Source organism: Oryctolagus cuniculus, chromosome 10 (assembly GCF_051225735.1).
Source record: "Oryctolagus cuniculus isolate XC-2025 breed Fujian yellow rabbit chromosome 10, ASM5122573v1, whole genome shotgun sequence".
Lineage (NCBI taxonomy): Eukaryota > Metazoa > Chordata > Mammalia > Lagomorpha > Leporidae > Oryctolagus > Oryctolagus cuniculus.
Genome location: NC_142876.1, coordinates 120,161,723 through 120,188,105, shown reverse-complemented (window position 1 = coordinate 120,188,105; position 26,383 = coordinate 120,161,723). Strand labels below are relative to the sequence as shown.

At 54.2% G+C, this 26,383-nt stretch overlaps 1 long non-coding RNA gene across 1 annotated transcript; it reads right to left on the bottom strand.

Annotated features, from left to right (window-relative positions):
• Nucleotides 1-1,590: 1,590 nt before the first annotated feature.
• On the bottom strand, nucleotides 1,591-24,932 carry LOC149124460 (uncharacterized). The gene is made up of 3 exons (XR_016214433.1): nucleotides 24,789-24,932; nucleotides 7,881-12,230; nucleotides 1,591-7,493 (listed from the first exon to the last, which is right to left on the bottom strand). It is a non-coding gene; the product is annotated as an uncharacterized LOC149124460 (long non-coding RNA).
• Nucleotides 24,933-26,383: the final 1,451 nt, after the last annotated feature.

Genomic DNA, 26,383 nt, shown 5'->3' with positions numbered 1-26,383 from the left:
GGCAAGACGCCCAGCAGGCACACAGCATGTGCCCTGACTGCTGGTACCATCCCTGCCTCCGCCACACTCTACAACTTCCAGAACACAGCCGTGTCACAGAGAGAATGCATTGCGTGCTGCCAAGCACTGGGGACAGCACAGAGATTACAAAAACTTCAGAGAGACACAGACTCCCTTCTTCAGGGACTCATATTCTCACAGTGCAATTAGACCCATCATATACGTAATTATAGTGCAAGGCAAATTTTATTAAATGTGGAGACAGAGGCTGCATTTGCAATGAGGAGGGGGAGAGCCGTCTCAGCTATGGAACCTGTTCCTGGGGGAGGGAAGGGGTGAACGGGGCTTTGAGGCCTAATTTCAACACTGACAGGTGGACATCGGTCCCAAGGGGCAGGGGAGAGGGAATGCGAGACACTGGGCTGCACCCTAACTGGTCCCCACGGAAGGCTGCAAACAATCGACTACTCTCCTGTACAGGGAAGCACGGGAGATGGACAGGAGCAGCACCAGGGCCAGGAGTGGGCAGGGCAGAAGGTGCCTGGGCAGGGCCCCGCTCACTACGGCTGCATCACCAACCAGGACTGCAGTGGGAGGCGCTCCGCATGTCAAGCTCGGGAACCCACATTTCACTGTCTGAGCCGTGCATTCATCAGCGCTCTCACTGGAAATGACAGAAAGTGGAACAGCACTAGCTTAAACAAAGAGGGGACGCCCAGGCCAGCGCCTAATCACACTATGAGCAGGCTTAGAGCTGGTCCCCAGGGACCCCAACACCATCGAGGGTCACAGGTGGGGGCCGGCGTTGTGGGACAGCAAGCTAAGCCATTAGCTGCAGAGTTGGCCTACTGAGAACAGGTTCAAGTCCCAGCTGCTCCACTTCTGATCCAGCTCTCTGCTAATGCCTTGGGAAAGCAGTGGAAGATGGCTTAAGTCCCTGGGCCCCTGCACCCATGTGGGAGACCCGGATGGTGTTCCAGGCTCCTGGAACCATCCGCCCCTTCAAGCTGGGTCAACACTGAGCCCACCTCACACTCTCTCTCTTCTGAGGTTGCACCAGGTCCTTTGGTTTGGCCAAGACAGAGGCAGTGTAAAACACACAGGAGCGCCCCCTAACTGCTCCCCCTGGAGCCACACAACCAAAGATGGTCACAGCCACACATGGGCACCTTTTGGTCTGAAATCGCTTTCTCTATTTTTACAGCCATTTGGCTAAAAACAGCCAAAGTCATCTCAGGCTCCAGACAAAGAATTGCCACACGATGTTCCGGATGTGTCGACTTTTTTAAAGCCACTCCACCTGCACCCGTCTCAGACCTGTAATATTCTCACCTTGACCTGCACAATGCTCCAAACTTGTGTTGCTCTGAGCATACGTGAAGTGCGGCAGGCGTATCTTGTACGTCCTTGTTGTGTTTAGACCTTGATGCGCAGTTTTGTAACAGTAGTTAAACGCCACCAGAAATCATAGCACAACCAAGAAGGGCAGCGTATTACACACCATCGACACGTCGTGCTCTGGGCACAGGTTTAAGGAAGCCACTGTGACTGGAAGTGAAAGGAGCTAACACAGGGATGAGAGAATGGTCCAATTTTCTCAGCAGCGAGAATGCCTTTTTGTGGGAAGACAGGGAGTGCTATCCATCAGCTCTACCCATTCTGACACGGACTCCTATTAGCCTCGCAAAGCCCTGGAGATGAACCCAAAAACAGCGCTCACCACAGCCCAGGCTGAAGCAGGGGTGAGGCCACGGGTGCTGCCGGGGAATGAGTGTGGCTCATCTCCTGACTTCTGTTGCCACCGCCAGGCAGAGGGGTCTGCGCCAGCTCACCGCTGCGTCTCACCTGGAATCCCGGATGTTCACTGATCAGCAGGTAAGCAGGACACAATGTCCCCATCTGTGGCTGTGACCAACACGAAGCTCCAGGTGACCGCTCGTCCAAAATCCTTACTGGAAGGCAACAAGGTACAGCGAAGAATTCCGGGCCCAAGCAGGCATGAGACAAGTGAATTTCCCGTCCATACGGACCTGCAAGTCTAACAGGATGAAGAAGGGAAAGGCAAGAATGTCCAAGACAAAACCAAGGGCCCCTAGCGTGGTGAAGATTCCCCTGCAGCACGGATGGAGATTTGTGCACACGGACTGGGTTAAGACTCACGCCGATGCACTGGTCCGTTAGCACAGTGAAACGCACACCGCGCATGCGCACGAGCGATGCCATTGGCAACACGCCAGCATTTCTCTCCGTCTGCAGAACACGGGCCTTCAGCTGACCTGGGCTGGGCTCTTCGTGCGCTCCTGGACTTGAGCCTGCAACACGAGCTGTTCTGGGGACTCTCTGCCTCCCTCATTTTCTTGGCCAGCAGCTGCAGGAGGCAAGTTCCTCTCTCTGCAAAAGAGAGGCCCATGGCCCTCACAGGCCGTCTAAGCCTTGGGAACATTGTGGACCATGAAGGAGAGGTTTCCTTATGGGAAAGACTCCTTGTAATGCACATGTGAGAGCAACTAAAAACCTCCAAGCACCCTACCCCGCCAAGGGCTTGTTCTCCTGTGCAAAATCTATGTTAGCATCACTACTACAACCCTGAGACAAGTGGTGCACTTCCAACACTTTTGCGGGGATGGGACTGTACAGCATGATAAGGGGCTGGCACTCTGGCATAGCTGGTAAAGCCACCGCCTGCAGTGCTGCCATCCTCTATGGGTGGCCGGTTCTAGTCCCCACTGCTCCATTTCCGATCCAGCTCTCTGCTATGGCCTGGGAAAGCAGAAGAAGATGGCACAAGTCCTTGGGCCCCTGCGACCATGTGAGCAACCCAGAGGAAGCTCCTGTCTCCTGGCTTCGGAACAGCACAGCTCTGTCTGTTATGGTCACCTGAGGAGTGAACCAGCAGATGGAAGACTGACTCTCTGTCTGTCTCTCTGTTTCTCTGTCTCTGCTTCTCTGTAACTCTGCCTTTCAAATAAATAAATCCTTTTTTTAAAAAAAGGCATTATAAAGGTATTATAAGCCTTGCAAGGTTGGGGTACACATTGCATGAGAGCCCCAACCTCATGAAGGACAGAGAAAGTAAAAGCATTCCGAGGAAAAGTGTGGTACATGTTGGGGAAGTCGGAATTTGGGACCTCGTGAGAGGAAGAGCCTGAAGGGGGAGAACCAACCATGAAGAGTGTGCCGGGCTGGGCTTGAGCAGGACACAGGTGAGCAGAGTTCACTGTGCTGAGAAATGACTCATGGAGTAACGTCAAGTTCAAGTGTGAGTTGTCCTCACTCCACTCCACTCAGTTATTTCTGCCCTCCAACACGGCATGACTACATGGAGGGAGTGCAAGAGAAGCAGTGCTGAAAGGGATGGAGCCAAGGGGTCATAGAGGAGGACAGCAGCCGCAGGACACGAGGCGGAGCACAGGTGACCAACCAAGTGTCTGGAGGAGTCACAGTGGAGGCCACAGAGCAGAAACAGATGCCTCAAGTCTCGCCTGCCCCCAAACCCTGCCGCTGCCGTCCTCACCCTCTGGGTCCTATTGGGAACGCCTGTGCCGTGGGAGACAGGAGAAGGACCTGCAACACCAAGGGCTTGCTATGGAGCCTCCCACCCTCCCGGGCATGGCAAGCGCTGCAGGTGGAGCACCAAACCCAGTCAGCCCTGTGGAGTGGGGACAGGGGCTGCAATAGATGCTGGCACATGGGGAACCTCTGCTTCGGCAGATAGGAAAGCCAAGGGCCTCCAATGAGCCCAGCTAGGCTGCGGGTCCTCTTTCTACCAGTAGGATCAGGTCTGCCTAACAAGGAAGCCAAAAACAGCAGCAACCAGAAGCAACAGGGGAATCCTGGGCACAACCTTTGGGTGCACAGACCCAGCCATAACTCAAGTCTCCATCTACACCTGACGCAGGTGTCCAGCCCCAGACTCCGGGAAGGATGCTCTCATTCACATCAAAGGAGTCCCTCCTGCCTCCCACCCTCAGGCGACACACTGCTGGCATGCCCAGCCCACCCTGTGCAGCAGGACCCGGAAAGAGCATCCTCTAAGGAGCCAAGGAGTCATTATTTTAGGATCCCCTGTCTCACAAGCGCTCCCCACACCCACAGGTACGTGGGCGCCCAGGGTGATGTGCCAGGAGAATGCCATTTGCAAAAACAAGTTGCGCAGAGTTCGCACTCACACTATGGCTTATGGCTCTCTGCTCTACAGAGGGCCAAAACAGCAGAGTTCATAAAAGACCACTCAAGCGGTCCTTCGGATAATTCCAGCAGGTGCACCGTCTGTGAGGGTAAGGGAATGATTGATTGTCAAGCCAATGTGTCGATGACAAAGCTTCACTGTGGACAGGGCTCGGTGGATGACACAGGGCTTGCTCTCATCTGCTCCCCTTGCAGGGTCTAGGGGATGAAATGTCAGGGTCACTGCTGAGCCTACACTTTCGGGGAGTGACCTGTCCGCTCAGTGCTGACCAGGTCAGCCACACTCACGTGCTGTGTCTTTGGCCGTGATGGCTCTCACCCTGGGAGATCCTCCAAGCTTCTATTATCCTTTCGCCAGCAGCTTCATGAGATGTTCCTTACAAGCCCATTTTTTCCTTCTTTGCCTCCATGCCTTGATTCTGTAAGAGCGCTTCCCAGCCTGCAGTAGGTCTTGGCACTTTGTGCCCCACGGACGCAAAGGGGTGAGACATTTGTTTCGCTGCCAGGAACCCACACGCGGAGTGATTCAAAGACACCTTTGAGCATCGCTGACGAACACTAAAGACCAGGTTGACGTGGATGAATCACAACTGCAGGAAATTCAGACGACTCAGCGCTTCCACCGCTGAGCCAGCCTGCCCACTGCCTCCCTGATTCCAGGAGCTTCTGCTGGGGTCACTCATCCCGACGTGCGGCCAAGTTCTAGAGCTCTCTCAAGGACGACGGTCGACTCCGGGGGAGCCTCCCAGTCCTCAGAGCTGATGCCTCGCTCTGTCCAGGTCCTGGTTCTAATCTTCACCTGCTACAGCCCATCTCCCTGCCACACTCGTGGCTGAGTCTTTCAGGGCCCCAGACACAGCACTCCCTCAGGACCAGGAAAATCCTGCCCTGCATCGCTGAGACAGCCACTGGCTGGGAGAAGAGCTCAGGTTCACGGCACCCAGGATAGAGAACGTCCCTCCCACAGCTCAGCTTCTCTGAGCCTCTCTGCAGGCTGTCAGATCAGCCTTGGCAACACTCGCAAGCACCATCCCAGGGTCCACAGACCCCTGGATGCCTCCAAGTCTTTATCATTACAAGCTCAGTGATCAGCAAGGGGCCTGACACATAGCGGGGGATCCAAAAGTGTCAGCAGAATTCATAGCCGAGTGAATGAACTTGCTGGACCCTGACTCGGGCCCCTTACGCAGCCGGTGGTCAGGCAGAATAGGCCACCCTGTGGCAAATATCCATGCTTACCTGTTTGACAGGTGTCAAGCTTGGCCATCTCATTTTCCTTGTTCTTGGAATGGACAGATAATTCTCACCCACCCCTTGAGTTGAGGCATGCCCATGGAACTTGCCTGTTCAACAGGATGTAGACAGAGGCCTGTGCGACGTGGCCTTCCCTCTGAGTGAGAACTGTCACTCTCCCCAGGCAGCTGCTGTCCCGCTGGCATGAAAACACGTGGCCAGCAGCAAATCCAAGTCACACACGGCAAAGAGCCAAGTCCAGGCCCAGGTGTGCCACGGAACAGAGCTGCCCAGCCTAGCCCAGCCTCAACAACCAACCCCCAGGCAAGCCCCAGTTTACAACTTGTTTTAAGCCCCTGGATCTGGGGAGCTTTGTTAGGCAGCGGTGTTGCAGCAGTGACACGTACACCCACTCCCACCAGCAATGGTAACAGCACTGCCACTCTCGCGCTCAATGCTGTGACCAAGAGACAGATCCCAAGGACTGGACACTGTCCTCCCGCAGCTCTGCGTACACTGGACAGACAGACGGCCCCACGCAGCCTAGTGCTTTGGTGAAGAACAACCAAAGGAGGAAAGCAGACGATGGAGAAGGGGGAGACCCGGGGGCGTTGCTTGCTAGCCCACCCCAGCACAGAGGGCCCACCTTGAAGGTAGCAGCCATCATGCCTGGAAAAGCCCATCTTTCCTGAGGAAGAAGGAGCACACTCTTGCAAATGCACTTGGCCCTTGCGTGTGGAGCGTGGAAGTCAACCAACTCCTCTTTAAAGTGACTGTTTCCAAAGGGCCTCACAGAGGCACAACCCAGCCACAACAGCTTGGGATTCTATTAGAAGGCAAAGGGAGGCATTTATCAGGGCCCTTGGCTCCCGGCGGGGGGCACAATCAAATGCAAGTCCAAACTGGTCCCCCCAATCAGCACTCCTTTCTGAAGCTAACACCTTATTTTCTCTGCCTTTTCTCTAAGGAGTCGCTGAAGAGTAAAAAAGCAAAGGAAAAGAAAATGGCTTTTTGTTTGAATTTCCTTAAAGAGGCATTTGCTGGAGGCTCTGGTCAACGTGCGAAAGTCCCTTAAGGGATCCCTGGGGTCGAAGCCTCACAGCGCATGGGTGCCCAGGGATCCTGCACAGCAAAGGGTACATTACACAGGCTGGGTGCCTTGGTGACATTAGCACTCTGGGCTAGGAATGCGTCGTCTGCCATCCTGACGAGGGTATCCCCCCAACACTTGGGTTAGAAGCTGCAGGTAGGACCTTAGAATACGGCACACGGAGGGGTGAGGGGCCCAGCCATCGAAGAGGCAACGCAAGCGTCACCGAGAGTCACAGGAGACCAGGGGACAGAGGCTTCTCTGACCTTCTGCTCGTCTGCTTTCTTCAATATCCACTTCCAAAGACGTACCCAGTAACGCCAAAGTGAACAGCCAAAAATCTTCCCCGGCACAAGCTGGCTTCTCTGGTGCGCACATGGAAAGGTGCCCGTCCCCGGGTGTCTCCCTCATCTTCTCCCCAGGAGGCGTCATCAACCCCACGGCTGGAGTCCATGGAAACGTTCATTCTCGCCCGAGCTCTCTGCTGAGCGAGATCCATACACCAAGTGCGTGAGCTTGGATCTCACACAAGCATTCAGACTCTGCACCACCAGGCAGAACTCACTCCCCGTGGATATTTTCCTCCTGCTTGCCCCAAGTCAGATCTCAGCACTCGGCTAAGAAAGCGGAGGATCTCAGAGCCACCCTTCTCCTTCCAAGAGGTCAGGAGCTGACACGTCTACTCTGTCCAAGGCCAGCTGCTTTCTTTCCAGCAAAATGCCCATTCTTCATTCACCCCTCATCCGGTATGTCCTGGGACCCTCTTCTAAGCCAGACTTGGTTCTTGGCGACTTGAGACACAGGAGACACTATACACACAGCAATCTGCATCCCCGCAGAGCCACGCTTCAGTACGAAAGGTGACCACAAAGCAGCACAGCGGATCACGTGCTCTAAGATGGTAAACACGACGCACCCTGGAACCTTGGATCCAGTGCTGGGAAAGGCAGCAGGCGGTATAGACACTGCGGGCCATGTGCACCTGAGAAGGTGAGGTTGGAGTGAGGATGAGAAGGAGTTGAGAGAGTTGTGGGGGGAGGCAGGACTTGAAGCCCGGTTAAATGGGGTTAAATGGGGTTTGTGGTTGGTTCAGGGGCTGGTGCCTGCCCACAAGGGCACTGGGCCAGCCGACCCGGGGGCAGGGGCGCTCAAGGGCTACTCCAAGGTTTGTTCTGAATGACTGAAAGGGTGGAGCTGCCATGAACCGCCATGAAAAAGGCCGGGGTAACATGTGCAGGCACTCTGTTGGGGACCTGCTGAGTCTGGTACCTGTGCACACTGGAGGGGACACATCCAGGGAACACTTGCATCAGGGAGGCCGGAACTCAGGACGGGGTGCTGACTGGAGACACGGCCCCTCCCCGCTCACCTTCACACACTCTCTGTGTTCCGGCAGCAGCCTTGTCTCTGGTGCCCTGCCACATTTTCCCCAGTCAGGCACTTCTGAAACCAGGATCGACTCCATCTCCCCCACCTGGAAAGAAAGACAGACAGACAGACAGACAGAAAGACCAAGTGCAAGGCCAGGCCACCGCAGTCAAGTCTCCACTTGACGCTCTCTCATCAGTGCAAACCACCACGCGCCACAACTGTCCCCAGAGCCGTGGCGCCTCTGGCCTTTGTCCAAGCTCCCTCCGCGGAAACATCGCTCCCCTCTGAAGTCCTAACTCACAGACCATCTCCTGGCTCCACCCTGCAGCATCGAATGGCTTCTGTCCACCACGCCACTGTGACGTGCACACCCCCAGGCGGCGGCACAGCTCTCTGTCCTTAGCTAACCACCAGCGAGATGCCACGCGAGTCACTTCTCTGAGTCAGGGGCTAGCGCGGTGCAGACCGAAAGCACATGGATTTGCAATGAGTCCAAATGCATCCAGCTGCCCGGCTGGTGCAGGTGCCTCACTGGCACAACTGGGGAGCCTGTGACTGTGGGAGAGAGGATGGGGAGTGATGGTCTCCACTATGCAAGCAAACCCCCAGCCGGAGCCCACAACATGGAGGAGCCACCCCCAGCAACTGGATCCTGGCCAGGAAGAGCAGGGAGGGGACCGGCTTGCGCTGGAGCAGTGTGGGGCACAAGGAATGTCCTCATTAAAACAGGACGTGACTCGCAGAAAAACAGCAAGACACACTCCAATTCATCAGGCGCCGAGGACGAGAGCAGGCAGCTGGGTGCAGCGCACATGGCCTCGCTCCCTCACTCCCGTGGCAACCACAGGGGTGCCACCCCGGGACTCGCACACTCCGTCTCTCTGCCAGTGTTCAGGACCCCTGGCCTCGTGCCCTGCCTTACCACGTCTGTTGGAGACGTAAGGATTCTAAAATGCAGACAAGATTGTGCCCTCGTCAACGCAAGAAGAGATGAGATGACGCTGCCTTTGTGCCCACTGCAGAAGACGTGCCACCTGCCACTAGGGAAAAGACCCAGCCACAAGGGAATCCGGGGTCCCGGTCATGGGCTGCCAGGCCCCATCACCACGGACACCAAATGTGCCAGAGGGGCTGCGGAGACCACAGGTGAGGTTGGGAGGGGCAGGGCTGCCCCAGAAACCTTCTAGATCCCCCTCTGCCCCCAACTCCTTCCTCCTTACAGGGAATCCTGGCCCCCTGACCGCAGCACAAGGTTCCCGTGTGTTTGGGGCAGGTGGGGGTCAGAGCCCTGAGCACCCCATGCCCCTGCTGCTGCCTGCCTGCCGAAGCCCTGGCAGCCTTCAGAGCCCAGCTGTCTTAAGAAGTTCACGTGTAAGACAGACAGCCGAACGTGCTCCCATTCCAGGCAGGGGCCAGTCCCGGGTTGCTGGAGCGACCGTGTCCACGGCCAGAGGCTCTCGGAACAGGGACCAAGATGGGAGCGCTCTGATGTCATCGCTGCTGCCTTATTTGCCTCGGATTTTGTAATTTCTGAATTGCTTCATTTCCTGCGAGGACAGACTCCCAACTATAAACATCTTAATGAATTAACATAATATAGTCTCTCCTCCCAACAGTGCGGATGGGAATAATTTAGGATCATATAATATCATAGCAGTGCAGAAATTGCTTCACTCCATTTGTTTATTCCCGCAGAATTGAAGACAAGAAGAGAATTAAATACGTATTCTGCGATGTGTCTCCCTCTCTCTCAGAGGCCACACATTAAGGATGGTGATGGCTCTGTCCCCAGCGCTGGGGAGGTGACGCTCAGTTACCCGAATCACAAGACAGAAAGGCTGTGGAAGAGACCAGAAGGTTATGAGAAAACCTCTCTGCGGCGGAAGCTTCGCAAAAAGCCTGCTGTTAAAACGTAGTCGACAAAATGTCATTTCTGCAAGGTGGACCCCATCTCTCTCACCCATCTCACGTTGGAGCCTTCGAAGGTATTTGATTTGTCACGGTTCACGCAGGTTCCAAATCCCTCTCCAGTAATTTCAGGGTTTCACAGAATGCGAAGGCTAGGAGTGATACGACACGGAGAAATTCGCAAAGAATACTTTCCCAGTATTGGAAAGAGAGCATGACGAGGAGAGAGAGGAAAAGCGGCAACATGGCTGGGACAGGCCGTGAGACAGGAGGGCGCCGTGCCCACAGGAGCCCCCTCTCCCAGGACTGGGCTCGGAGCACTTACCAGAAAAGGATCAGAGGGAAGCCCCGAGAAGACCCTCCTCGCCCCCTGAAAAGGAAACGTCCCCCTCCCGGGACCACAGGGGGCCGCGCTCTGCACGCAGACCCTGCCAGGGTGAGCAGCCGCACGAGCGGCAGGCCGTCCTCAGGGCACTGACCGTTCCTCCCTCGCACCCTTGGGATCCCAAGCAAAGGCTGAGTCAGGTGTCACATCGGCCACGGCGACAAGGCGCTCAGATAAGGTCGCGGAGAGAGACGAGGGCACAGCGTGCACCCCTCAGCTTCCCCAGCGGCCCACGTGGGAGGTGTGCTCCAGGGGGACAGACCTGGACCTGGGAAGGGTCACACGCCGGGCATCCCGAAGCTTCTTCCCCAGCCCGGGCTGCATCCTCCTGCACCGTCCACAGCTGGTGATGGAGGTCCAGGGCCAGGCACTGGAGATGCAAAACATGCGAGAGCCAGTCACCAACTTCCTGGGCCTCGGGATCCACCCAGCAAACACCGAGGTCTCTGATGGCGAGGAAAGGGGACAGCCCCATTCAAAAGATAAGAAGAAGTCACTCTAGTTTCTCTAACAGAAACTGAAGGTCAAGAGCTCTGAGAGACAGTGTTTTAGAAAAAGCAGTCAGGGAAGGCTTCCTGGAGGAAGTGATGTGTAAGGTGAGACACAAAAGATCAGAAAAGGGATGTCGGGTGCCTGTGAGGATACAGAACAGTGCTGTCTCCATAGAATTTCCCCAGCATCCCCGCGGGGCGTTTTGGCCAAGGCTTGGGAGGAGGCTGAGTTTCCTGCCCGACTCCGTTCCCATTCACCTTCAAGCTTCTTTTGACCCCTGGCACCTGCTAGACTGACAGGGGAGGAGCAGCCGTGCGACACACTGGAGACGGAGTGTGTTCATCACCGGGGGGTTCCTGCACACCCCTGCACTTCTAAACAGCATCAGGAAGAGCGACTCCACAGAGTGACTCAGCAGAGTGACTCAGCACACACGTGTGTGTGTGTGTGTGTGTGTCAGGAAAGGGGGGGCTGCTACGCGACAGGTGTCACAAAGGTGGTGGCAATGAGATTAACAGACGCGTCTGTTTTAGTGCAAAAAATATTGAAATCCAAGCAAAGAAGGGGCTCCATAAAGGTCATGTGAAATGCATACTATGAAAACACTGCATGTGTCTCAATGTTTTTGTGCTTATATTTTTAAAATTTATTTTATTTATTTGAAAGGCAGAGTTAGAGAGAAAGAGGAAGGAGAGACAGAGAGGTCTTCCATCCACTGCTTCACTCCCCACATGGACCGAGTGGGTGGAGCTGGGCCAGGCTGAAGCCAGGAGCTTCCTCTGGGTCGCCCACGTGGGTGCAGGGGCCCAAGCACCTGGCCATCTTCCCCTGCTCCTTCCAGGTGAATCAGAAGAGAGCTGGAATGGAAGTGGAGCAGCCGGGACCTGAACCGGCGATCATAGGGGATGCCAGCACTGCAGGCAGTGGCTTTACCTGCTCCGCCACAGCGCCGGACCTTTGCACTTAGATTTAATTCCTATCTTCCAAACTTCCTGATGTCCCCTTAATACTGCTATATAATACAAGAGAAAAAATGCACAAAGCACACAAACCACCCTTGATTCTGGGGAAGGAAAAGAGATTGTAGGACTCACAGTGACAGCGAGGGATTATTTTGCTGTCCACCCATTTGTGATGTCTTAGAGCTAACTAACGAAAGAGCTCACTTTTCGACTCCAAGTTTACAAATAAAGGGAAATGATGCCCCAAACAGAACCACCATAACCCCAACGGACGAAGGCGGATTCTAGACCCTGCGATGCTGGGTCTGAGCTGCCGGCTGAGACAACCACGGACCGCAGTGAGCAGCTCGCCGCTTCGGGAGGGGCAGCCCAGCCCGCGCAGCACCGCAGGAGCCTGGGTATCTACTCTGACTGCGCGCAAACACGAGACGCCGTGTTCAGGCAGCCGTCACAGACCACGGGCTCTGATCCGCTCCCAGTTCTGCAGATGGAAAGGTCAAGGTCAAGGTCAAGGTCCAGGTCCAGGTCAAGGTCCAGGTCCATGCAGGGTTGGTTTCTGGTGAGGGCCCTCTTCCTGAATGTCTTCTCACTGGGTCCTTACCTGGAAGAGGGAGAGAGGGAGGGAGAAAGACAGGGGAGGGAGAGAAGGGGAGGGAGGGAGGGAGAGAGGGAGGGAGGGAGAGAGAGAGGGAGAGAGAGAGAGAGAATGTGTCTTGTGTCTGTGCTCTGGCGTCTCCTCTTACAAGGTCACTAACCCCATGATCAAGGCCCCATCCCCTTTGCTCCGTCTAAACCTCCTTCTCCGCCCCATCCCCCACTGCCTGGTGGCTTCGGGCTTCAGTGAATGACCCGGGTACCAGCAGAGGAGCCACACTGGTCTCCACCTGAGCACGCTCGGATGCCCGTGCAGCCCCTCACACGCCTGGCCAACGAGTCCTAGTTGGGGGTTTAGTTCTGAGAGGACATTCCCTGCAGGTCCTGGCTGAACCTTGGAGCAGAAATGAGTAGAGGCCGAGGAGTGAGTACGGCCCCGGTGGGGAGCCGGCTCTTGTCCTCGGCACTCAGGGGGACACAGGCGAGGGGCTCACAAGCCCCACAGGAAAGGAAGGGCACCCTTACTGCCTCCTCTCTTGCTCCCCCACTCAGCAAAGGGAAAGGACTTCGTGGACGGTACCCCAGAAAACAAAGCACAGAGGTTCTAAGTCACTCAGTTGCCGGGACACGGCAAGCATGCTTCACACCAAATCTGGAAGCTTCCACTCTTCTTCCTGCATGTGATTTGCTTGCCTGACATCTGAAACATCTCTAGGCCAGGCCACCTGCCCAACACAGAGCCTCAGACACAGCCTGGCCGCACCGCCCCCCTGCCCCGAGTCCTGCTACTCCTGGCCAGGCTGGCAGACACAGCATGGTGGGGGCGGGGACATGGGGGTCACATGTGGGTTTCCTCTATGGTTTCTTCCTTAACACATTTCCACAGGGTCCCAGAAGGGATCATTTGGTAAGAAAAGCATTGCGCGTTTTCTCAGAACAAAAGGTGATGTCACACGCAGAGACACGAGCGGGCCGGCCCCTGTGGACTGAGCACATGGGCAAGCCAGCTCGGCGGTGAGCCATGCTGAATGCCACAGGTCAGCAGGCCTGGGGTCGGCCAGCGTCCTGGCTGCTACTATGACAGCTGACCTGGGCAGAGATTTCCCGGCTGGCCGCGTCATTCTGAGTCGCATGGAGCCGGCGCGTAGCGCACCTGCTCTGTCTATGTAACGGCCAACATCTGGAGGCAGAGGACACACAGGGCCCCGCATCCGGATGTCTCGCTGGTCACTAATGTGGCAGCACCTTATCAAGCACGTGTGATGCTGGTAGCACTGCACCAGAGGGGAATGTGGTGGAAAACTGCTTTTTTTCTTACTTCCAGATGTGTCGTATGATAGAGACGGATACACTGGCTCAATTCTCACAGGACGAAATGAGTGGAACGAAATGACAGAGATTGTAAAACAAGTGTGTCTGACTAATGTGAACTGCATCAGCAGGATTTATTATTAATAACACAATGCACTTACACTCACGGAGGGCCAGTGGCGCGTCACGTCACACGCTGAGGCTCTGTGCACATGGCTGCCACACGCCTTCCCCACATGGTTTCCCATTGGAGACACGAGCTAACAGGCCTGAGCGAGGCGACCACCCAGCGGGCACGCACTGGGGCTGGTTTGATGCCTCACTCTCTGGCTGCCCAAGAAACTGCTAAGACTAAAACCTCCTCCTCTTCAGGGCTGAATCGCTTCCTGGTGTCCAGCAATCTCCCATCAGCTCCCTGAAGCAGACTAGAGTCTTGATTTTTAGCATTCATTAATGTCATAAACAGACGACCAGGACACAGACGCCATGGACAACAAAGACTGATGTGGGCGGAGAAGGCAGGTGCATGATGGGAACAGGAGTGTCAGCCATGGATGTTCTATTACAAAGATACTGCAATGACCTAAAGGTCACCATGGAGACACACCTGCAGCCATACTGGCACCAGTTCAAAGTGGCAAAGTCCCTGCAGCTGTGGCCTGCAGGAAGGGGGTGGGGCTGCAGCCCAGGGCTGGCAATGAGCTTCTCTTGGTTCTCTGCCTCCATACCCACCTCAGTTTTTCTTCACTGCATTGCACACTACCCTGGCACACAGCAGCACTCAGTTAATACTGATGGAAGGACAGAGACCAAGGGCAGGTGCGAGAGCATGACCAACGCCTGCCTGCACCCTGGCGGGCGATGGATCTTTCTCCTGGGGGGACACTGACTCAGGCCTCCTTCCCTGTGCAGAACAGAGAGGGCCTTCGTGGGGGGTGCAGCGCTTGGCAGGGGGCAGTGGTGGTCAGAGTGAACCAGAACCAGGCCTGGAGCAGAGCAGAAGCCGCAAGTATACTTGGGTCACTTTGTCCCTCTTGTTCTTCCCATTTCCTCTGGTCAGCGATGGGGAGGAAGGACCCTGGCTTAGTCCAGAGCTGCACAGACAAATCTCTCTTTCAACGATACGGGGGCCTGGCGTCCTGGGAAGGACACTCACTTGCCCCGCCCCCTGGCATTCCTCACTGCCTCCCCCTACTTCCCCTGGCTCGGCAGCCTGGCCCCCATCTCCCATCCCCTCCGGCCTGCTGGAGTTTGCACCTTGTGGTGGCTGCTTCCATCCGTCAACTCGGGAAGGCCGTGGGACCCAGCCTTTGGGCAAACATCGGTCTGGTTGTCGCCATGAGGTCAGCACTTAAATCAGCAGATGTGGAGTGCAGAGGTTGACACAGAGGCACGCGGGCGGGCCTTAGCCAGCCAGGGCTGGGTCTTCTCAGACTGAGGTCCCCCAAGGAGGAGGAAGCTGTGCCTTCCAGGTGCCTGTGGACTTGAGCTACGGCCCCAGCTCTGCTACAGACAGCGGCCTGTCTTACAGATTTCAGGCCCACCGGCTCCCGCGACGGTGAGCCAATTCCTAAAATAAGTCCCCTTTCTACATATGTCTACTTAGATGATACAGATGCAGGGACACGGACACACCCAAGGATACTTCAAATGTCGGTAGAAATTGGAACAGAAAGCTAACTTTATTCTGGAGCAGAAACTTCTGGAAACCCAGGCCAGAAAGAGGTCTTCGACAGGACGGTGAAAATGCATATTATGAGAAACGAATCAAAGATTTCAAAATCGGCACCAAGATAAGCCTCATCATTCCATCATTCTACAGACTTTCTGCGAGCTCTCAGACGTGTGTCTCACTGCGCGGGGTCACTGGAGGTGTGTGACTCACACCCTGCCCCTCCTCCAAATCGCACAGGTGCAGCTCGGGGCCCGGCCCCCAGGACAACGTGATGGGCTCTTTCTGGCCACAGCAGTCCTGCCAGTGACCAGTGAGGGGGGACTCAGCCCGCAGCAAGGGCCTATGGGGTGTTCGCTGGCTGAGTGCAAACCAGCACCCACCCAGACTAGCAAGGAGAGCGAGCCCCAGCGGGAAGGCTGGTGAGGGAGAGCAGCACGGCCCACACCCCCACGTCTACTAAGTCCAGAGTCAGGATTTGGATCCAGCAGTGCGTGTCCCCAGGGCTGGGCTCCCTCCTGGGTGTTGTACTGATCATCTGGAACCGGGAACTTGATATCCCAGGGCCTGACGCTGGCATCCTGAGATTCAGGGGTCAGGCAGGAAGAATGTGGCAGAAAGAACTGGGCTTTCCACTGCATCGGCGCTGCGTGAGCAGCCCCAGCTGTGTGGCCGCCTCCCTGCAGGGGCCCGGGGCAGTCCTTCCACCACCGTGCACCTCCGTTTACGGTCTTTACAGGGAGCAGGTGCACCAGACTGGATGGCGGATGTCCGGGGAGACCTTGCCACTTCTTGCAGACTCCAGAGCTGTGTGATGTGAGAGCGAGCGAGCAAAGGACCAGGACTGATGTAACTCCCGCAGGAAACAAAGGCATGCGTGTGCGTGTGCATGAGTGTGTGTACACATGTGTTGTTTTAAACACTCCTCCCTGCTGCCAGCCTCCATTTTGAGTTTTTCCACCCTTGACTCCCATGCCAGACACATCTCTCCAGCTCATAATGAGCTTCTCATTCAAGCCACTGATCGATAGCAGGAAGCAGCAAGTCCCGGCTACCCCCTTGTTTTCTCTATCTTCAATCTGCCAAGACAGATCAGGCTGTTTCCAAGGTCACTCAATATTCGGGGAGAGAACAGTGGGCTGTTCATAGAGCAAGGCTGCGACCATGCAAGATGAAAGCCCAACCACGCGTTCCGTGACAGATTCGATTTATGTCAAGGTCAGAGAGGGTATGTTTGCTTCCCAGAGCTTCCCCACCTCGAAGCTGCAGGTTGTCCATCAGGTCTGGAGTCAGGGTCCTCCCTAATGGAGCGCTGGCTTAGAGACAGGAGACCAGCCCTGCCAGCGAGAGGTGCTGGGTAATCTGGTGAGCCCACGTGTCCCTGGCTATGCATTCCCGCTTTATCAGGCAGTTCCAGCATTTGTCACTGGACACAGAGTGGGACGGGGCAGAGAGCTCCCTTCCCTGCCAACAGAATCCTCACACTTTGGAGGCAATGGCTGAAGTCCAGCCTCTTCACGGGTGCCCCTGCCTGCCCAGCCAGCCCTGTGCAATGCATACAGAGGAAGAATCTGTTCAGCCTCTGCCTTGGAAACAGGGGGAGAAGTCTCCTCCTTCAGAAAAGCAACGCAGTAAACACCCTATCGCCCTAATGATTCGGATGGGAGCTAGAAAAATAAACACGGGCTGCAAATGGGGAAAGTTTCCATTTCAAATGTGCAAGCACTGGCTCAAAAATTGTGAAAATGAAACCCTGGTGGCGATGCACCAAAGGGGGAGGGGCTGCTTTGGGTTTCATGTGTCCCCCCGAAGATTCCTGCTGGGAAGTTCCAGGCATCCACACCTCGGAGAGTGACGGTAACTGGAGCGAGGACTCGCACAGCCACAATGCAATTGCAATGGAGCCATCAGGATGGATCCTAACCTGCTATGGCCAGTGTCCTTCAAAGGAGGGATTCAGACAGGCACTGGTGCAGACGGACAACCTTGTAAAGACCCTGGGAGAAGACAGCCACGGACAAGCCAAGGGCAGGGGTCTCAGGAAAGCAAACCTGCTGAAAATGGTGTTGGAAACACATGCTTTCTGGTGGGGAAGGTACAAACAAGGCACACTTAGGAGAGGGGAAGGGAGGGGAGGGGAGGGGAGGGGAGGGGAGGGGAGGGGAGGGGAGGGGAGGGGAGGGGAGGGGAGGGGAAGGGAGCTTGACCAGCTCTCTTCCACCCCTTGTTTTCTGTGATGTGCAAAGTGTCAGTCTCAGCTCAGTGAGCCACACTCCTTTCAGAAGCGGTCCCTGTGCAAGGATGCTTCCGCTGTCCTACGAGTGCTGACTGACTGTCCTCTGTGTACACACAGGAGCACAACCGTGAGAGCAGTCACTGCCCTCGTGGCCTTCCCGCCCAAGTGGTGGCGACAACGGATATGGAACAACCGAACGTGCAGACAGAGCACAGGCGGTGATGTGGTGACACAGGCTACAGGGAAAACGCCGCCAGGAAAAGGCAAAACTGGTGGGAGCCATCCCTCCGCACAGGGCCTGCTGGTTCCCAGCTCACTCTGTCTCTGCCCCTCCCTGTTCCATGCAGGCTCAACTCTCCAGAGCAAGGAGCTGACGTTTGCAAACTGGATTTCCCAGACTCTCTTGCAGCTAAAACTGGCTACATCCAGCCAATAACAGGCAGTGATAGGAGACAGGCAGAAGCAAGAATTGGGAAGCCACATTCTTTCACTGTCTCGTGCTTCCTCCATAAACTGTGGCTACCATGGCAGAGCGTGGGGCTCCTGGGACTGCTCAGACCAGGCCACCAGCAGCAGCAGCAGCAGCCACACAGCACCCAATGTCTCTGGCAGGGGTGACAGCAGGGGCAAGTGTCTCTGGGCTCTTGAGCACCAGCGGCAGGAGCAGTGGTGGCAGACGCTGTAGCACCCTGTCCACAGCGCAGACGCCTGGGCCCTGGGTGCCGCCACGTCCTTTCTCTCCTGCAGCCCTCCTGCCGCCACTCACCTGGCTGCAGCCCCACCTATCTCTTCCACCCCTCCAGCTTTGCATTTGCAACCAAACAGAATGACAAAATAAATGGGAGATGGAGGCAGATGTACGCCTGTTCCTGTATTTTACAAAGAAAGCAGGTGCAGGAACCATGACAGAGGGGAGTGGCTGCAGACCACATGACCCACAAAGCCTCTCTCAGCCTCTTTCTTGAAGAGTATGCTTACTCTGACGGGGCGCGTCATCTCTATGACGAGGTGGACGTGACTTCAGGATGGGAACTGTGGCTGGTGGCAAACAAGCTCTGACCGACACCGAGGCGCACTGCTAGAACGAGTGTGCACAGAGACGAGGAGACGGCGGCCTCAACGCACCACGTCACCAGACACTGTGTGTGAGGAGAGGCTGACGGTGGCGGGCAGGGCTTACGGAGTCCCAGGCGTGAGTCAGGCTGTGAAGTGAGGCACCAGAGGGAGCTGGTGGCCTGGTCTCTTCAGCAAGATGCTGCCTGCTCCAACAAAAGCCGGATCGGAACAAAAGCTGGTGCCGGGGATGCGGAGGGAACTCAGGAGAGAGCTCCCAGCCCGTGGGAAGCCAGTCCTAACCCTGAAGCCTGGAGCAGGGGGAGGGGGGAGACACACACTCAGGTCTCACTCTCGCCTCCTATTCCTTATCTTCCCAAAACGCACAGGACACAGCCCACTCCAAGCACTCAGCGCCAGCAGCCCCCTTTCTCTCCAAGAACGGAAATTCAGCTCCTCCTCGTTTGCTTAAAATGTGCAGAACCGGAGGTGAGCGCTGGCATTTCCCAGTCTCCAGTTGCCCATGGACCCTAATGAGCCACGAGGCAGTTAACACGCGCTTTCCTGGGCAGACTGTCTTCTGCTGGCAAATAAATCACTTTAGATTAAGGTGAAACAATAATAATCATCTGAAACAGTCATGTGGAGGGTGATTACCAACTAGCTCATTTGGAAAGAACACTTTCAGCTTATGAGCTCCACGGAGACCCTGAGACGGAAGAGGCTCGGAGAAAACCAACAGTTGGGAGGCTTTGCAATTTCCACTGCACAAGGAGGCAGAATTCACATTTCCCCTAGTGATGAGAAAGCAATGCAAAAGGGATACGTGAGAGTGCTTGTTACAGCTAAAGCCAAGCTCTCTCCCACTGAGGAAGGCCCTGGGGAGAGGGGTGGAGCCCACTGGGGCAGCACAGGTACCTTCCACGCCTGCTCACATTCAGGGCACACTGCCTCTGGCTGCCGGTAAGAGTGAGGGTGTTGCAGAAAACGCAAACAATGTGGCTTTGCCGTTCTCCCCCTGCTTGCTATTTACCCAAGGTTTCCTGGAAGCAGAATTGCAGCCGGCACTTGTCTAAGTCATTCCGAGCTCGTTCCAAATGGCATGGCTTCCAGAGCAGTAGAACATCCTTGCCGTCGGCTATTGGGAAACATCCAGCCTGAGTTCCTCACAGTCACACGGGTCAGGAGCGCTGAGTGTTCTTGCAAAATTTATTGACTGATTTGAAAGACAGGGTTTAATATATACATATACATATACATACACACACACACACACACATATATATATATATAGAGAGAGAGAGAGAGAGAGAGATCTTCCATCTGCTGGTTCACTCCCCAAATGGCTGCAATGGCCAGGGTTGCGCCAGGCTGCAGCCAAGAGCCAGGAGCTTCATCTGGGTCTCCCACATGGGTGCAGGGGGCCTAACACTTGGGCTGTCTTCTGCTGCTTTCCCAGGCACATTAGCAGGAAGCTGGATGGGAAGTGGAATGACAGGCACTCAAAGTGGCACCCACCAGGATGCCAGTGTCGCAGGTGGTGGCTTAACCCACTACGCCACAGTGCCAGCCCTGCCCCCCGAGCGCACTGAAACAAAGACAAATATTGCTCAGCCTTGTTCTCTTCCCCACCTCCCATGGCAGAATCAGCTGTGGGAGACCTGGTCTCGTGTGGCACGAAGCAAAGCCCTTCTGTCCACGCACAGCTCAGCTTCATGACTTCTCCCCCAGCCGTCAAGTGTGCACCAGAAACATTTTAAAGCCCACGGCGGCCTTGGCCTGGGCTGCCTCCCCCAGCTCCTGCTTTGACCTCCTCTATCTGTCCTTGACTTTTCTGATGCCCACCTCTTGAGCCAGCCCAGAATCTCACATGTACTGCTAGCATCAGCCATCCTACTCCAGTGAGTCATGCAGCTCTTTCTATGTAACAAACTGGTACAAACTTAAGTAACATCTTTCTTATTTTTCTTGATTGGCTGAGACTGGACGTGGGTGAGCCGACCTACACGGGGTGTTCCTGTCACTACTTCCTGAACAGGGGGTCCAGCTGAGCACCTTGCGCCCAAGGCACACAAGCCCAAAGGGAACCTCTGTGTGTGCTATCCACCTCCATCCCACTTTCTAAAGGCGGTCCAGTCACACAGCCGAGCCCAGAGGCTACCGATGGGATCACTGTGCTTCGCTGCAGAGGTACTGCAGGGAGGGTTGGAAACCTGGGGCTATTGTTCCCTCTGCTACTCAGCACACTCCTAGGGCTCACACCCAGCTCAGGGTGCAGGCTCCAGCGCCCCCTCTCCACTGCCTTGCTCTTCATCAGACAGCACGGGGCACGGTCACCTCTGGACAAGAAAGACTAGAGGAATGGCCGGTCTTTCCCATGTTCCAACTTAAGTATCTCTGAAGGTGAGTTTCTACCTTGTCCTTGACAGAGACGGATTTATCTTAAGAGCAAACTCAACTGGTACAAGGTCTCTGTCTATGTGGGCGATAGCAAGGCCCTTGTGGCCAGCACCGGGCATCAACTGTTGAGTGGCTGAGCAGTGCCGACCTCAGGCCCCATGCCAGGCCAGTCAAAGCAGAACCTGCCTGGTAAAAGACCCCACCGTGATCTATAAATATAGCAAAGCGTGAGGAAACACTGAGCAGTACCAAGTCCCCTTTACAATCAGAGTGGCATGAAAATGACGACTGTTGGACCACATGACCGGCCCCAAGCTCTAGGGGGACAGAAAGGGACAGCAAACAACATCGTTGCTTCTGCCACCTGATTATTGGACTCAGGGCTTCAGTTTTCAAAATCCCCCATGGGAACGGAGTCGGTTCATTCCTCAGTGAGCAATTCATTTCCTTTGAAATCATGAAATTTCAAACAAATTAGAGGAAAGGTCAGGCTGGAAATTAAAGCTATAATTTTATTGGGGGACTCCTGTGGGGCAGACAAAGCTGTTTTTCTTCACTACATCACTTTTATTGAATTTCTGGGTCATTTATAAGGAAATATACTATATATATATATATATATATATATATATATATATATATATATGAAGTATACCCAGAGTAAATGGGCACACAGAGTGTGGTTGAGTGAAAGGAAACACACACAAGTCGCTCCTCTACTGAGCGTGGGTGGCAGAAGTAACTCAATAAACATGAAGAAAAGTAAACGCCCAAGTAATTCTCTCACACAAGGATAATGTAGACAGGAAGTGGATTTTCAGAAATTATCTACTTAGAGGAAAAGACGCTAAATGTGATCTGCATGAGACTAATACAAACAGTAAAGAAAATAATAATAGAAGCTTCCCTGGGCACTCTTGCACCTCTTCTCTCCACCTGCCACTGTCCCCAGGCAACCACCAGTCTCTCTTCTGTAGTGACAGATTGACCTGCACGTCCCCAGAGTTTTGCTTCTAAGAAATCACACCTTGCACAGCCTCTGGTCTGCCTCCTTTCACTCAGCTCACTGATTTCCAAAGCCATCCACTTACTGCCAAGTAGTTTTGCACTGTATGAGTAAGTGTTACCACCATGGGCTAATGGATGACCCGATCATCACCACCCAGGCTATCAGAAACAAAGATGCCAGGACAACATGGGTCTAAGTGTCTGTGTGGACCTAAGTTTCCACTGCTCCTGGTTTAGCACCCAGGAGTGGAATGGCTGGGTCACATGGCAGGTGTGCACTTAACTCTTTTTGTTATAAAGCAGTGGCAAACATTCGCTCAAGTGGCCACTCCTTCTGTGCCCTCCTAGGAGTCGCTGGGAGTTCTAGCTCCCTTGCAGCCCTCTCGCCACTGAGCACAGCCAAGCACGCCCAGTCTACTTACTTCAGGCCATTTTAATGCGTATGTTGTTACCAAACTATAGTTTAGCTTGCATTTCCCTAATGAATAATTATCCTGGCCATTTGTTCACGTCTGCCCTCATTCCACTGGGCTTATCTTCGTCCTGAAGCATCTGTTTGAATGTTTAATGCATTTCTACCCAGTAATATCGCTCCTGATTTTTAAGTTGCATGAGTTCTTTATGAATCCAGGACACAAGTCCTTTGGGAGAAAAGTCTTAAGGTCCTTTCTCGCCCTCACATTTTAATACCCGGGTTTGGGCATCGTCCTGACTACTCAGACACTTGTACTTGCAGAGGTGAGCAGCGGAATTGATATTTTACTTTCCATGCAATTCTCTGCACTTTACTCAGATGCAGCCTCTCAGAACAGACAGGTGAAATTCACAGGACTTAAAGCCTTGGGTTTAATTATGTTGCTTGTCGGGACTGCAACTGTTTAAAATGCAGTGTGACTTTATTCTACTAAGAGCAGCGGCTGTGTCCAGTGCCTCACAGCCAGAGAAGAAATGGGATCTATTTGGAAAAGGAGGAAATTGGGGAAAAATCATTTATACAAAGAGCCTGTTGTTCTTTAGGGACCCACACAAGGATACATGTCCCACAAGGACAAAGGAGCCATCTAAACACACAAAGAACCTTTAGCCAAAAGGCCATCCATGAGCGGGATTTCTCATAGAGCAGATGTGACACTGGACATACAACCTGGCCTCACTCAGAGACCAGTAGGTCTGGTTCCTGAACAATGTGGCCAAGAAACAAGCAAGAGCAGAGAGGTGGCAGACAATGCCAGAATGTCTGAGTCCGTGCAGCCAAGACCAGGACCCCTGGGGGCAGCAGGGCCTGGGACACCTCCCTCAGTCCCAAGACGGTGGCCACAACCGTTCTTGACCTGCAAACCAAACAAGGGCCAAGGCAGAGCTCCCGCCTTCCAGGTGCTGGTAATCACACACCGGCAGAAAATGCACCAAAGAAAGAGGCCCAGGAAGGCGGCCCGTGGGCGGCTCAGAGACAGAGCGCAGGTCGGCACGCGGCGTCGCCAGTCAGCACCGGGTCACAGATCCCAGCACAGCCGAGCGGTGCAGCCTGAGGCTCCATCTGCCACTGACACACCGCAGGTGTTCCAAGATTCCAGAGCCTTGAGCCAAGGGGACAAACACGGTGACAGCAGCAGCACCGGTGGTGAGAGTCAGGAAGTCTCATCGTCCAGAAAAACGAACTTTGCACAGAGGCAGCATGGCCCAGTGTCCTCGCCTAACTTGTCTGTCTCTAGGCATGGACGGCCAGTAGCAATCAAAAACCTGGCAGATCCAGGACAGAACCCAGGAAAAGCCTGGTCCCCAAGAGTCCACAGTCAGACTAAAGGTGAAAGGGCTGTGCCCAGGGGGAGGCATCAGCCCAGAGCCTGAAACTCTGATTAAGGCACCAGCACCCCAGTATCAGAGTAGCTGAGCTGAGTCCCTGTCTCCAGATTCTCACTCAAGCTTCCTGCTAATGCAGACCGCGGGAGACAGCAACCATAGCTTAAGGAGTTGGGCCCCTGCCACGTGCACGGGACACCTGGGCAGAATTCCTACTCCTGGCTTCCGCATGGCCCAGCCCCAGCAGTTACAGGCATTTGGGAAGTGAACAAGCAGATGGGACCTCTCTACCTGTCTGTTATCTCTGTCTCTACAATATTTTTAAAAGTGCTGGCTCCAGGTGAAAAGACTTCGTTAGAATTGGTATCATCGGTTGGACATATGTCCAAGTTCATGACTTGATAACTCCACGGGAGCTTGCTTAGACTCTTCTCACATCAACAGCGTTACGCGTTTTTCCATTACAGAATCACACTCAGCCAGTGACGAAAGAACTCCCATCCATGCTGGACTGAGCATCATTTGGAAACAGCAGAGCGTAGGGGAGGACACTTGGCAGGTCGAGACGTCCAGGGTGGCTGAGCAGCACTGGACGACTCCAAGCCACACTGGAGAACTGCCCCAGCAGAGCTTCCACTGCTCCTGGACACAGACCCTGCAGGTCCGTTCAACATCAGGCGCTGTTCAAGGGCAGCCACTCCCCCATCAACTGTCCCCCAGACGCAGGCGCCTCCACCACCACCATCACCAGAAACACCCCTTGCACCCCAGCTGCTCCCTCCTGTGCCTCCACATCAGAATCTCCCCCGTGCTCACATCTTAATGGTGAAGCCCAACTCACGTGACTGCACCTAGCAGCAAGGCACACTGGGAAAGCGAGTGTCCGCCTCCCATCTTGGACAGAGCAGATCCACATCATGGGAAGTTCTCCAAAGCAGGGCCACACAACACCAAGACCGTCCACACCGCACACTGATGCTGTCCACAACGCACAGCCCACTGCAGCCATGTCCAACCAGACACCGGCCATCAGGGCAGACTTTTGCCAAGCCTCATGCTCATTCCACCAGGGCAGAGGGTCTCACCAAAGCTCAGTTTTGCTGATCTCTCCTTGGAAGCTTCCGTCCAGCTCCAGCCTCCCTCGCTGTTGTGAAACCACAGGAAAGGGGTCCCCTGAGTGACGGCTGGGGGACAGAGCACACACTGCCCGAGAGCTTCTGTCTGCTCCACACGCAACAGCGAGGAGCTAACAATGGCTATTGTGTTCTGCAAGTGCACTGAGACTAGCAAAAAAAAAAAACCTTCTACACGTCTACGGCAGCAAAGTGAAGGCCTGAACAATGAGCAATTCACGGTGGGCCACAGAGAGGGAAAGTTCCAAAGACGAACACAGGCTGTTCCTCCGAAGATAGCAGGCTGAACAGAAGGTCACGGTGGCCAGATAAAGACACGCTTATAAAAAAAAAAAAAAAAAAAGACCACAGCGATCAATGGAACTGAATCTACACTGTTAATATCACAGAGGTGCCATTTAACTCCCTGGCTTGATTTCATGAAATAAAGATGAATGACTGGGGCCGATGCTGTGGCATAGCGGGTAAAGCCGCCGTCTGCAGCGCCGGCATCCCATATGGGTGCTGGTTTGAGTCCCAGCTGCTCCACTTCTGATCCAGCTCTCTGCTATGGTCTGTGGAAGCTATAGAAGGTGGCCCAAGTCTTTGGGCCCCTGTACCCGTGTGGGAGACCTGGAGGAAGCTCCTGACTCCTGGCTTTGGATGGGTGCAGCTCCGATTGTTGCAGCCAACTAGGGAGTGAAGCAGCAGACAGAAGACCTCTCTCTCTGTCTCTGTCTCTGTCTCTGCCTCTCTGTAACTCTTTCAAATAAATAAATAAAACCTTAAAAAAAAAAAAAGATTATAAACCAGGCTAGAAGGGGCAACTCACGCACGTAAATGGATACTTAGGTAAATGCAGCCCAGGTTCTGACATTACTGTGAAGTCAGTCAAAAATACTTGGGCAGGTTCCTCTCTACCCTGACGGATACGAGCAAGGTCACGCATCACACACACAAGGAAACAGCAAAGTCTTGGTTTGTGGCACCACAAAAACAGGAGGAAATTAATATATCAGGCAAAATTTGGAAATTTTCAAATAACTTTTTCTAGGAAAAAAATATCCTCAGAAATGTTTTCTTAGTAGCCACACCCCATGACTTAAAATTCACGTCCCACCGATACAAAGACAGGCCCTTAACAGACAGGCAGCCATCGGATGCTCTGTAGTTCCAACCAGACTAGGTATAAGGCCATGCTTCATGTGCCTTATGAATGTTAAAATATAATACATATTCTATTCTAATAGAAATTCTGTGTGTGTGTGTGTGTGTGTGCTTAAATACAACAACGAGTATACAAGAACTGGGCATTGGGTTCATAAAGAAGCAATCAAAAATTTATCTTACACTTAAGTTCTTGAGGCCTTAAGTGGAAAAATGCACAAAAATCCAAGTAGTAATGGACTTCTCTTAATGGGAGTGAAAATACTTTGATAAAAACACATGCCTTGAGTAGGACGGCTTTAGGAGTCTGCCTGAGGTTGGATTCAGAACATGAGAGAGCTTAGAAAGTGAGAGTGCTCACTGCACTTGAAGTTTATTGAAGAGACATTCTGTTAGAAGCT